A 13,213-nucleotide genomic window follows, 5' to 3' on the forward strand; every position below is an offset into this window, starting at 1 on the left:
AGGTCTGGTTTTGTACCAGGTATGAAGTTTTGCAGTTGAGGGAAGGGAAATACCGAGGCGAAGGTGGCAGGATGGTTACCAGCCCTGGCTCAGGCTACTGGTCTTGTTTTCCCCTAAGAGGATTCAAAGCTACCGGTTTGTTTCCTCTTTCATTGAAATGACTGTTTTGAGGAGAGCTTTGAGAGTTTGGGTGAAATGTAGGAATAAAGTGTCCGTCCCCTGGTCTCTGCCTGAAGATGGACAAACGTTGTCCCAAGGAAGGGATGGTTGGCCGGCAATCCAGCGAGTGCTCACTGAGGATTCCATCCCTCTGAGGAGATGCAGGTGCTCGCTCGTCCTTCCCAGGCGCTGTGCAGGTGAGTGTTTAGCAGGTGTTTTGGAAGGCGAAGCTGCAGTATTGGTGCTCCCTTCCTCAGACCACTGCTGTGGTGTCTCTGGGCACGGGAGGGTGCCCCTTGTGGGAAGACTGAATGCTTCTTGGATCCTGGAGGGAATGACTGGGATTAGTCTAGTGGGGAGTTTCTGGAGCATTTAGCAAGGTTTGGCCCCTCTCTGTTCTTTCTCAAAGAAGTCTAAGGGTTTAATTTGCTCTGAAGTACTTGGAGAGCCGTAGGGAGCTGGAAAGATGCAGCAGTACGTGTTCTGGACTGGCCTGTCGTGGCATCTTCTGTGCGTGGCTGCCCTCTGCTACCCAAGTGCTAAAGACCTCCGGGAACACATCAATAGATTCGTCTTTTCGTGGATGTGAACAACCTTAAATAGCGGCTGTAGTCTTCACAAGGCATGCCTGTTCCTGGTTTACCATTTGATGTAACTAAAGGTATTATTAATCTGCAAAGCCTGGGAGTGGAGGGGTTTTTCCCTTCCCATCGGAGAGCCTGACAGCTACTCCATCTCGATTATGCCTCAGCTCTTTGTTGTATCTGTCACAGCCCTGGGCTGAATGGCGGAGCACTACGGTGCTTCTGGTGGGCGCTTTTCCTACCTGTGTAACGGGGATCTAATTAACGGATACAGCCACTCGACCGAGCAGAGGCACAGGCCCAGAAGAGGCAGTGGTCTTGCTTGTTCTTTCAGCCAACCAACTGCATCTCGTTCCAACACACTGTTCCAGTGTTGCTGTTGCATGTTTACTTAATCCTGAGGCATTGCTGCATTTCTTTGATTTATTGTAGTGAGCATTCTCTCTGCTTCTGAATCTTTTTATTGCTAAACACCTTGTTGAGTCAGTGCGGTGTCTCAGATGAAGGCCAGCATTGGAAGAACATGGCCCTGGCAGGTTCTCGGTGTACTTGGTTTATCGGTGGGGGTCGCAGGATGTGATGGCTCTGCTGACCAAGGTCGTCTTCTGGTCCTGGGACCCTGCCTGTCGCTTGTGTCTTGCTGCAGCGTTCACTCCAGTGAGCTGTGTGTGCTTCCCAGGGGCTACCGAGAGCATCACAGAAATCACAGAATGGTTTGGGTTGGAAGGGACCTTAAAGATCACCCAGTGCCACCCCCTGCCCTGGGCAGGGACACCTCCCACCAGCCCAGGTTGCTCCAAGCCCCGTCCAACCTGGCCTTGAACCCCTCCAGGGATGGGGCAGCCACAGCTTCTCTGGGCAACCTGGGCCAGGGGCTCACCACCCTCACAGCAAAGAATTGCTTCCTCACATCTCATCTCAATATGACCTTTCTCAGTGTAAAACCGTTCCCCCTCGTCCCATGTCTCCCCTCCCTGATCCAGAGTCCCTCCCCAGCTTTCCTGGAGCCCCTTTAGGGACTGGAAGGGGCTCCAAGGTCTCCCCAGAGCCTTCTCTTCTCCAGGCTGAACCCCCCCAGCTCTCTCAGCCTGTCCCCACAGCAGAGGGGCTCCAGCCCTCCCAGCATCTCCGTGGCCTCCTCTGGCCCCACTCCAACAGGTCCAGTTGTAGTTATTGTGCAACCTCAAAATGCAGTTACTGTGTATCTGAAAGTGCTTGTTTAGGTCTGGCCCCGCTTCCCCCAGGTTCCTCTTTAGTGAGCAGGTTTCTCTCGAATGCCTCCCGATGCAGTGCTCTAGTGGGAGCGAAGGGTGCTGAGAAGGATGGTGAGGGCGAGTTGTGCCTGCCTGCTTGTCCACGGGGTGCTCAACCCTGCCATTGTCATCCGAGCACGAGGAAAGCCTCACTCTTCTTGCAAGAACAATGCACTTGTCACCTTGTGCGTCTTCAGGAGGAGCTGCCTTCTCTAGCTCCTGACAGAGCTCCCTCGATTGGGTTCTTGAGGTGCCACGTAGTGCTTGAGCTAAATGCTGGAACCTTTTGGGAGGGTGTTACAAAGGAAGCTGGAAATGGCAAGGCATGGTGTCAGTGCTGCTGCTGTGCCATTAACTGGTTTAATGAGCCTCTTAAATGTGTTTTGGGGAAGACCTCCATCTCCTGCATGACCTTATTGTCCCTGTTTACTGTCTCGTTAAGTGGCTGGGCTGATGGAGCAGTGGTGGTGCTGGAAGCAGAGCAGCTCACTGTGATTCCCAGCACCATGGTCTTTGCCTTCCCAAGGGGAAGCAGAAGCTGCAGCTCGGCCACGTGGTGCCTGGACACCACGGTGGATGTTCTGGGGCTCCCTGGGCCCCGGGACAGGGTGGAGGCGAGGGACCACAAAGCTGTTTGCATTAGTGAAAAGGGTTTCCATTCCCAATCAATGGAGTTGATCAGTTCCGAGGTCCTGCATTCTTCCCACAAGTGTCTCGCTCTGCACCTGCTTCAGGTGGACGCGTGTTTCATCTCCTCACCCCACGTACTTTGCTCACCGTGCTGCCATCCGCTCTCATTTCCAATTTCACACTGACATGCTCTTGACGTATTTATAAACGAACCCTCTTATGTCAACCCACTAAAAAGCAACCAAATGTGTTCCGGAGAAACATTTCTCTCTTCTGTCTCCTGTTGCTGTGGCAATCTTGACTGCTGCTGAGCAGAACGGGTGGGAGAAGCCAGCGTCAGTGCAAGAGCACCCTGCTGTGAAGGGCATCCCATGCCTGCTGCTGCCTGTCTTGGCAGTGATTTTACCCCTATAGTGGTTTTGATATGCGAATCTCAAAGGTTTCTACAGGGAGAAGTAAATGAGAATGTACTTGATTGCTCAGCTGGGGAAGCTGAGGCACAGGAGTGCAATGATCTGCCAAAGACCGAGAGTTGTGTCCTCATTCAGCCAGAAATGCCCTTCTCCTTACTTTACTTAGCTTACACTCTGGATTTTAGGGCAGCTTAATCTTCCTTAAGGTTTTGCTCTAGGGTTTCAGCTATGTCAGAACTTTGTCTGTGCCTCTTGGCACGTAATCTCTTCTTCAGCGTTACCCTCGTGTCTCCTCTCCATCCAGCTGGACAGGCCAAGGCTCAGCCCAGAGCAGGTGACCAGATGATTTCTGGATAATGAGGTACTGCTAACCAGCTACATTTGGTAGTTGACTGCGAGAAGCTGGCGGCAAATCTCAAGTAAAAATGTGTTAGCATAAACCATTGGAAGAGAGCATGTTTTCCTTTGCAGTAGGTGGAGAACACGGGGACGGTCTGTTAATCAGATCTGTCAGTGATCAGCTGACAGATGGTAACTCACTGGGGATAATTAATCATTTGCTTGTGCGGGATGTTGAGTGTGGAATGACGGGGTCTGTAAAGATGCCAGCAGGAGGGTTCTGTGTGAGACAGCTCAGAGAGGACCCGGGCCCCCCGGAAGGGAAGGTCTCTCCCTGCGAGGTGGAACTTACTAGCTAAATACAACAAAGTCCATCTTGCTGAGCACCACAGGCGCTCTGCCCACCACCTTTGGCTTTCCAGGGCATCGCGGAGCTAAAGGCTTGCAAAAGGCAGGAAGAAAAGCTGGGTGATGCCTGTGGGCTTTGATCTGCCGTGAAGGCTTTCTGCCCCCAGCCTGGGGAGAGGGGGAATGAGTTCGAAAGAAATGCAGGCGCTTGTGGGTCTGGTCTGTTGGGAGCGTTGGAGGAGTAAGTCCCTCTACTGGGGTTGTTCAGCCTGAAGAAGAGAAGACTCCGAGGAGACCTTATAGTGGCCTTCCGGTACCTGAAGGGGTATAAGAAAAGCTACAAGAAAGCTGGGGAGGGGCTGTTTGCAAGGGCATGTAGCGACAGGACAAGGGGCAATGGTTTTAAACTAGAGCAGGGCAGGTTTAGATGAGACATTAAGAAGCTCTTCACAACAGGGATGGCAAGACACTGGCCCAGGTTGCCCAGAGAGGTGGTGGAGGCCCCATCCCTGGAGACCTTCAAGGCCAGGCTTGATGAGGCTCTGAGTAACCTGATCTAGTGGAAGATGTCCCTGCTGACTGCAGGGGGGTTGGACCAGACGGCCTTTAAAGGTCCCTTCCAACCCAACACGTTCTGTGATTCTATGATGCTGAATTTTCTCCTTAGGAAAGACCGAGCTGCTGTGAGTGAGCAGCAGCAGAGTGACGTGGCTCCGATGGCTGGTGTCAGCGAGGAGCCGAGCGTCCTCTCGGGGTCTGCTCTTCTGAGAGGAGGAGACGTGGCCAAGGTGGCATTCGCAGGCAGCGCTCGCCCTCCCAGCACGCCTCGGGCTCTGGGTGCGAGGGCAGAGGTACAGCAACCTCTGTGTCTCTTTCTTGTAATGCTTTTCTCTCCATATATTCTCAAAATCCTCCTTTCCAAAGGCGGCTGCCTCAGCAGGGAGGGTGAGGCACAGGCAGAGGTGGCGCTGACGGGATGAGGGTGATGGATGAGTGGAACCCCCTCCCTCCCTCTAGACTCCGAGGACTCCATGTACAATTTGAAGTGGGGGGAGAAAAGGTACCAAGGATTTGTCAGGCTTGTTCCTGGCAGATAAGTTGGTTTTATTGAGTGGCTTGACATGCAATTCCATGCAGCGCATATAGATGTTTGTCTGACGTTTACTTAGAGGGAGAGATTTTTTTTTCTAGCCATCCTAAAAGTGAAACTTTGTGCAATGGTGCATTTGCTCAGGGAAAATGAGTGTGGAGATGCTGTCAAAATGCCAGGCTTGTCTGGAGCAGGGGTCCTGCAGAAGACAAGTGGCATTAGCGTGTTTGAGGATGTTTCATTTAGAAGTAATGAAGTCCTCAGGCTTTTGGGGGCTCCGTTAATTGAACTGAAGAGGTACGAAGCCCAGAAGGGAGATGCTGTTCACACCTGGAAAGGCAGAGACGCTCACAGAGGGAGAGAGTCAGAATAGGTTATTCCTACTGTAAAATGACATCAGAAGGAGGTGAAGGATTTTTCTGAAACTACATTATTTTGCCTGCATCATTTCAGGGAAGTTGATTTTACATGGTAGGACTAGGTGGTTGGCTTCTAGGTGAGAATGGGGCTTGGGGCTGAGTTTTAATTTGAAAGGCGTTCAAGGAAAGAAGCGCAACCGTCCTCTGCCCCGTGAATCATCATGCCGGTTCACAAGACCACAGAAATGAATAATGAAAAAAATGTCAGGACACTTCTCGCAGTTTACAGATTTGTAAAGCTGGAAGTCGGCACGCTGCTTCTCCTCGCTGAGAAAACGCGGAACCTGAAACTGTGGTTCCTTTACTCCATATGTATATTATTTTTTCCTCGCAGGGAGAGGGCATCTGAATGGAGATGTGTTTTCTCCATGAGACGCTGGGCGTGGAGATCCTCTTGGTAACTTTGTTTTGGTATTAAAATAGTTTTCCAGATAATGCTGTTTCTCTTCTGAAGGCTTCCAAGCTTTTACAACGCTGGAGTAACTATTCCATTTATGAGGAAGTGGAGGCAGGGGACTGCAGTTGCTGCAGCACTGCCGGCAGAAGCCTGCTGCTTGCCCCAACTTTCCAACAAGCAAATAAAACTACATCTGTTAATTGCCTTTCCTTTGCAAAATCCACTTATTTCATAAACACTAACGCCGAGTTGTGTAACAACGGGCTAGGAGGGTGAGCCAATGTTGCTCGCGTTGGCCTTGTCAATACCGATTGCTTGCTGGAGACCTGTCGTGGTGTCAGGGTCAGTATAAACAGTGTTCAGAGTTTGCTTTTTCCAGGGGAGCTTTCTGTTCTTGTAGGGATTTAATATTTTTTTTTTTTGGCCTTGGACCCCTCCTCTTCTGCCACAAACTTAACAAGATCTGTTGAAAGCTTCCCTGGAGCATGACAAACTCCCCACTGTGGGTTTGAATTGGCTTTAAATAAAAGGTGTTGTGCTTCTGAAGTGCCCTGCCCAAGGGCTCTAGAGCACTCCGCACACAATCCAAACAGCCAGCAGACAAAGCCATTAAATGTGAAGTGCCCACGCATGATTACCCGGCAGAAAGCTGCGGCAAAGTGTTTGCCGGTGAGTCCCACCGGAATAGGCTTTGTCTGAAAAACCACCCTCAGCAGGTGATAACTCTTGGAAAAAGTCAAGGTGGGTCTTGATTCATCGAGGTGGGTGGTTGAGTCCTTCCTTTCAGCGTAGAGCAAAAGAGAGGTAGGAACAAGCAGAAATGAGACTGGGGAGGGGGGAGGAAGATATTTTAAATGGGCTGCTGTGTTTTTGCCCTCTGCGAAGGCGCTGTCTCCCTGCGTGGTGGATCCAAGCCACTTGAATTTCCAGCTTGCGTGACTAGTGGCCTCGGTGTCTCATATCCTGAAAGCAGAAATATAACCCTGAGGAGTCAGATCTCATTTCTTCAGTTACATTTGCAGAGTGAAACCCCGTAAGTGTAACTCCTGTACTGCCTCTGAGCTCCCCCAGCCTCCATCTCCTGGCAGCTCGTCAATTCTGAACACGTAGCTTCGTTTTACCTCTTACAACAGCACCAGCTGGAACAGCTTCTTCCAGGGTGGGGAGTCTCGGGCGCATGCTTTAGCGAGCGAGGAGAGGGCTTGGAGATGAATGCGCGGTTCCCTCCTGTGGTTTACAAGGCTATATCTATATTTTTAGGGTTTGGGGTTTTTTTTTTCCCTTTCCCCATCTTACTGAGGTAGGAAGGGAAGATTATGGCACTTGATGATTTAATCAACGTAATCTCCAGATAAAACATGCTTATGTTATACTACTGGGAGATATTAATTTATGCTGGCTTGCTTCTCCTAAGGTAAATTAAATCATTAGTTTTAAGACTGGATTAGGTGCGCGTGTCCCCTGCCTCTTAAAAAGGCAGTTTGGTAGTTCTTAAAATCTTCTTGGCTTGGCATTTCTTGGGAGTCATCAAATCCCTTCAGCGCAGGTGTCATGAAAAGTGGAACTGAGACACAAATGCTTAAAGGTGCCACCGCCAGCTCCATGGTAGCTAAATGCCTCCGTACCGTCGTGGGACCTGCTAATGCCTCCTGCCTCTTTCTTTACCCCATAGCAGTAATTTTACCAGCTCATAAATTCAGCGAGAAGACTTTACGCCAGGTCTGGGGCACCAGCAATCGCTCCTTTGATTGAACCTGTATCTTGAGCATCTGCATCCATGGAGAGCTGAGCTGTTTGGTGTGTGTTGAAGGAGACCTGGCCAGGGCAGGCGGCTGGTGTCCACACCCTTCTACTGGAGAAGAGCACAAGGACATCCAGGATGAAGCGTTGACTGGTGCTTGAAAATACGCCTGAGCAGAGCTGTAGCCCAGGTGTTGGGTGATCTTGGAAGTGCCGTCAGCACCTCTGAACTGGCTGAAAATTCCCCAAAACCTATAGGTGACGCTCTGTGAGTGCACAACAAAAATTAAAAGCCAAAGATCTTTTTGTTGAGGAGGGTGGGAGATGTTACAACTCTTTCATACAGGCAGGGAACCTGAGGCACGGTCTGGGGAGGGCAGTAGCAGGGTGTGGGGGTAAAATTGGAATGCCTGATGCCGGTGGCCCCTCCTGGAGTCACTGGATTTAGAGCAGATGTGCTGAGCTGAGCCAGCGCAGCTGCTCTCCTGTGGTTCCTCGCAGGAACACCCGATGCGGAGACGCTGGCTCCAAGCGTGGAGGTGCCCTGTCTGCTTGGATGGCCGGCAGCTCCGGTGAGGAAACCAGGCCCTGCTGCTGAGACAGACGGGAATGGCTGCTTGTGACCCAGGGGGAGGAGAAATGACAGAGACCCTCATAGCAATTTCAGGGCTATTAAGGATGTGATAATGAGGCGTTGAGTGCATCATTTTTCATCACTTCACTCCCCCACTTCCAGTTCAGCCCATGCATTAATGTTCTCCATCCCAGGAGGACAGAAAACACTCTGCTGGTGCTGTAACTCCATTTATTGTGCATCTGGGCATCAGCAGGGCTGGTGCACGAGGGAGAAGATGCCTTCCCAAAAAGCTGGCTCAGTTCTCCATCAACGGAGAGCAGACGCTCAAGATACAGGTTTGATCAAAAGGGCAATTGTTGGTCCCCCAGGCCTGGGGCAAAACCTTCTTGCAGGATTAATGAGCTGGTAAAATAACACTATCTGGTAAAGGAGGAGGCACATGGTGGAACTTGCTGCTGTGGGATGCTCTCCAGTCATCTTTGGGCATCAGGCTATGTGCTTGTGGGGAATCTTGTGTGAGATGGTCTCAATGCACCTGGGGAAGGGCCACCATCCATATGCTGTTTCCTGTACTTTTCTGGTGTTATTTTCCTTTGTACAGTCAGTCGTTTGGTCTGATTCTGCTACAACCCATCTCTTGGATGGTGAAATCTTCCACGGCTTTGTTTTGCCTCTCGGGATCCCCAGGCCATCTGCTGCGCCACGGTTCCTGGCCAGCGGTGGACATGCTGGTGGCTATTCCAGAGGAGCAGCTTTGCTGGCTCTCACTCGCCCAGGCGTGCGCTGGCAGAAGCGGGCACACAGGCAAGGGTTTTCCTAAAGGACAGAGCTGTTTTGCTCCCAGGATGGGTAGATTTCTGATCTCTCTTGTGAGCGGGTTGATGTCTCCATGGAGGTCAGAACAGGGATTGAATCCATGAGGTTATAAATCACATGGAGGGCGAGAAAGCAGCGTGCGGAGGTGGCTGGGGGCAGGTCTCTCTCTTGTGTAGCTCTTCCCATTAGGCTGCTGGTCAGCTGTCCCTGTGCAAAGAGCCAGTCCTTCTTGCTTTCATTTCTCCTCTTTGAATATACGGAGGCATTTTTCTGCTTGAGTATTTAGAGGCGAGTGTCTCTTTCCCTGTGTAGCACACTTGCAGCTGATTTATCGTGTGATGCTCCAGCACTGGGATCAAATGTTAATGCAGGCGTGCTGATACAGTCTGCTTTGACCTGGGCAGCTCCTGGAGGTCTGCAGGCTTTTGGGGAACAAAATCAGCCATGTAATATGGCCCTTTGCCACCTGCAGATGCGTCTGTTGGTGCATTCAGACTCTTCTCCGTCCCCAGCTCCCCACCAGCACCCTCCAGAGGCTTCCTTGGGGCTGAGCTCTTGACCTTCAACTTGCTGCGCTGGAGGACCCTCTGTTCCTGTGTGATTGTGTGTGTGTCCAGCTTCTCACGGGCTCAGTTTCGGGGGCTGCGCATTCCCTCAGGGCCGGGGATGCCTCGCACAAGGCAGAGACATCGCCTCCCCGCTGCCGTGCTGCAGGTTGGATGGGCAGGCGGCGGTGTTATCAGCAGAGGAGACGAAAAGATCCCCAACTGGTATCTGTCACTTCTGACGGCAGACATCAAGGATCTGTCACTGGCAGAGCAAAAGGGGAAAAATATTATTTTTGGTTTGATCCGGCTGTTTTCTCTCTCCAAGTACCGCAGGCTACAGGGGCTGACGAGACGCGAAGTGCTGCCAAACGCTCACTCTGATTTACCTTTGCCTTTGTGCAGGTTTTTCACAAGGAGGAAAAGCGCTTGTTTAATTATAAAGGAAGCGTTTGTAGTCTCTCACACGCTGGCAGAGACCTGGGGGCAAAGCTGATCTGCAAAATGTATTTTGACTTGGTTTAATGTCTCTTTCAGGCTGCCGATGCCTCTCCTGCATCTCCCTGCCAGTCAGCCGAGGCTTGTCCCGCAGCCGTGGAGGACCAGGCAGGTCAGTGCTTGGGAACAGGGACCTCGGTGTCACAGAGAGGAACCACGAGATCCCCACGCTCCAGTCACAGCATCAAAGAATGGTTTGCATTAGAAGGGATCTTAAAGACCATCCAGTGCCACCCCCTGCCCTGGGCAGGGACACCTCCCACCAGCCCAGGTTGCTCCAAGCCCCGTCCAACCTGGCCTTGAACACCTCCAGGGATGGGGCAGCCACAGCTTCTCTGGGCAACCTGCGCCAGGGGCTCACCACCCTCACAGCCAAGAATTTCTTCACAATATCTCATCTCAATCTCCCCTCTTGCAGTGTAAAACCATTCCCCCTCATCCCACGGCTCCCCTCCCTGCTCCAGAGTCCCTCCCCAGCTTTCCTGGAGCCCCTTTAGGGCCTGGAAGGGGCTGGAAGGTCTACGCTGAGCCTTCTCTTCTCCAGGCTGAACCCCCCCAGCTCTCTCAGCCTGTCCTCACAGCAGAGGGGCTCCAGCCCTCCCAGCATCTCCGTGGCCTCCTCTGGCCCCGCTCCAACAGCTCCGCGTCCTTCTGATATTGGGGGCTCCAGTCCTGGGTCTGCAGCCTGGAGGAGAGAGCCATACAGGTGGGTTTAAAAGGCAGAGCAGGAGAGGGAATCCCTCCCTTGCCGGAGGGCAGGCATGCTGCAAGCAGAACTGGGACATGTCGGATCCCACAGATGCTGAGCCATTCCCCCTTTCTCCCCTTTCTCCATCCATGCCCCTTCCCGACGATGAGAGCGATCAAATCAAACACAGTGGCATTGTTTATTGAGGTGTGTGTTTAAAGTTGAATGGACAGGAATCGCACTTCAAAACCTGTAAAAGAACGAGCTTTTTAGCTCTCTGCCTTTTTCTAAAATAGCAACCGCATCACCGCGCGCCACGGGGATGTCAGGGCGAATCTGTTTCACTGACAACAAGATTGTTCTGTCTAGACGGGGAAGCGCGGCTGAACTCAGTGAGTCTGCAGAATAATTTAAAGCCAAAATACTTTACAGGCATTAAATGTAAAATAAAAACTGGCCTGACACAGATGATGCTTGATGGATAGTTTGGGGGGGGGGTGGGAGGGTGGCTGGCATTGAGACAGCATGATGGTGGTGATTGACGGATGTCACTCAGTGTGACCCGGTGGCTGCCGACCTGTCACCTTTCCCAAACGAGTTCTGCCACACGAGTGGGTCCATCGAGGTGCCTGGGTGGCCCCGTGGAGCTTGGTCCAGGGCTCCTCTGCAATACTCGGATCTCTCTTCAATGTTGCTGCTCCCAGCAGCCTGCCCAGCCCCTCGGTGCCTCGTCCCTGCTGTGGCCACCCCATCGCCTGGCCACCGCAGCGGGGGGCAGGAGCAGGAGGGGTTGCGTGATGGGGATGTGAGCCTTACATTTCGCCATCTGCCCGGAGGGGCTGGCAGCCAGGGCTCTCTGAGCCGGAGAGATGCGGTGGTGCGATTGCAGCCCAGCTGGCATAAGGAATTTACTTCCTTCCGGCAGAAGAAGAAAGATGAAATATTAAAAGCGTGGCTCAAAGGCTGGAAAGTTTCTTTCTTTTTCCCTCTCTGAGGAGGGCTTCTGCTCAGCAGTGCTTTGGTGTGGCTCGGAGAGACAGCAGAGCGGGAGGGATGGCAGCCATCCGGAGGGAGCAGGGAGCGGGGCTGAAGGGAGGGAGGAAGGAGCAGCATGTCTCAGGGGGGCTGATTTCGGGGTGAACGCTGACACTTCAACTCCACCAGAGCCTTTAGGACTTGTGCTTTAGTCTTGTTTGGCTCCTGTTCAATGGCAGGAAAGAAAAGATTTTTTTTTTCTTGTCTCTCTCTTTCTAGAAAAGGTCAGTGCTCTCTGAAGTCACCTTCATGTTGACCACTGTCCTTGGCGTAGGGGGATGCGAGAGAGGAGGAGCAGAGGGCTCAGCCAAGGCATCAGTCACATCCCTCCAGAGAAGTCCTCCTGGCTCCCAATTTGCCATTTCTGGCATCCAGGTGAGTCCCAGTGTCCCCAAGAGTCCCTGATGACTTTCTGAAGTGGTGGTGGTACGGGGTTTCTCCTAGGGCCAAGCTACTCCATTTGCCTCTGCTGATGGACTTAGGGGGAAGCTGTCAAGGGAGAGCCTTGCTGTTGGGCAGCAGGGTGCTCTGACATAGACGCGTGCTGTATCCTAAACTCAATAAACTCTGGGGCCTCCTGTTTCTTCCCCACGCAGTCACCAGCCGCCTTTGCGTGCCTTGGGGCAGCAATTCAGCTGCGGGGTGGGCGGCAGGAGCCAGCATCCCAACGGGGCGCAGTCGCAGGGGAGAGATGGCTGTGAGATACGCAGACCTCGGTTCTCCCTCCCCGCTGGGTTTGCCAAATCAGGAGCTGGAAGGAGCTGGTCCGGCGTGTTTAAAGCTTTTCCTTCTGTTTCTTCCTTTGACGTCTCTCTCCTGCTCTCGCTCTGGGTCAGACTCGGGGGAAATGTGGGAAAGAGGAAGATGCGAGTTCAGCACAGCGGGGACTGGACCCGGAGCGCTCTTAACCTTACTGGCTGTGAGTGCTATTTATTTGCTGATTAAGGATGTACCCAAACGAAGCACGCTGGGGAGGGAGTTGCTTGCTCAGGGTCAAGAAATGGGTGAGCGGTGAAATGGAGGTTGACCTTGGCTCCAGCCACTGCCTTCCCTCTTGATCCTCGGCTCCTGTGCCACCTCTGGCAGGACAGGCTGGGGACAGGCAGCAGAAGGGGGCCCTGATGTCCCCCCTTGATGTACCAGTCTCTCGCAGCCTTGCCTTCTGCCTTCCCCCGCCTGCATCCCCGCTGCTGCCTTGTGAAGGACCCTGTGATTAATTATACTGCTCCGCGGCCTCTGAAAATTTATTTAGGGTTTGATGTTTGTTGCTGCCGCTGCTTCTTACGCAATGGCAAACCTGCCGTGGCCGCATCCCGAGCAGGTGGCAGCTCATAGGTCAATAAAGTGGATCGCACCATTAGAGCTGTCGAGCCGAGCTGCCGGGAGCCAGGCAGGTAGAGGGGAAAGATGCGGAGAAGTCAAGACAGATCCGCTTTTGCAGAAACACATCTGGCTACGCTGGTTTGTGGGAATTCGCTCACTTCCCTGATAGCATGCACTGCTTTAATAGACCAATTTTTTGTCACTGTAGTTTGTCTAGCTGAAGCTTTCTTCTCCCTGCATCCCATGCTCTCCTAAAAATTAGTCTAGTAGGACCTTTTCATCTCTGGGAGCTTTGGAAGTTTATTCTCCTTAAAGGTTTTCATTGCCTTTTCCTTGGGGTGTACAGAAAAGAAGGGGCT

This window comes from Larus michahellis, chromosome 13, assembly GCF_964199755.1.
Source record: "Larus michahellis chromosome 13, bLarMic1.1, whole genome shotgun sequence".
In the NCBI taxonomy this organism is placed as follows: Eukaryota; Metazoa; Chordata; class Aves; order Charadriiformes; family Laridae; genus Larus; species Larus michahellis.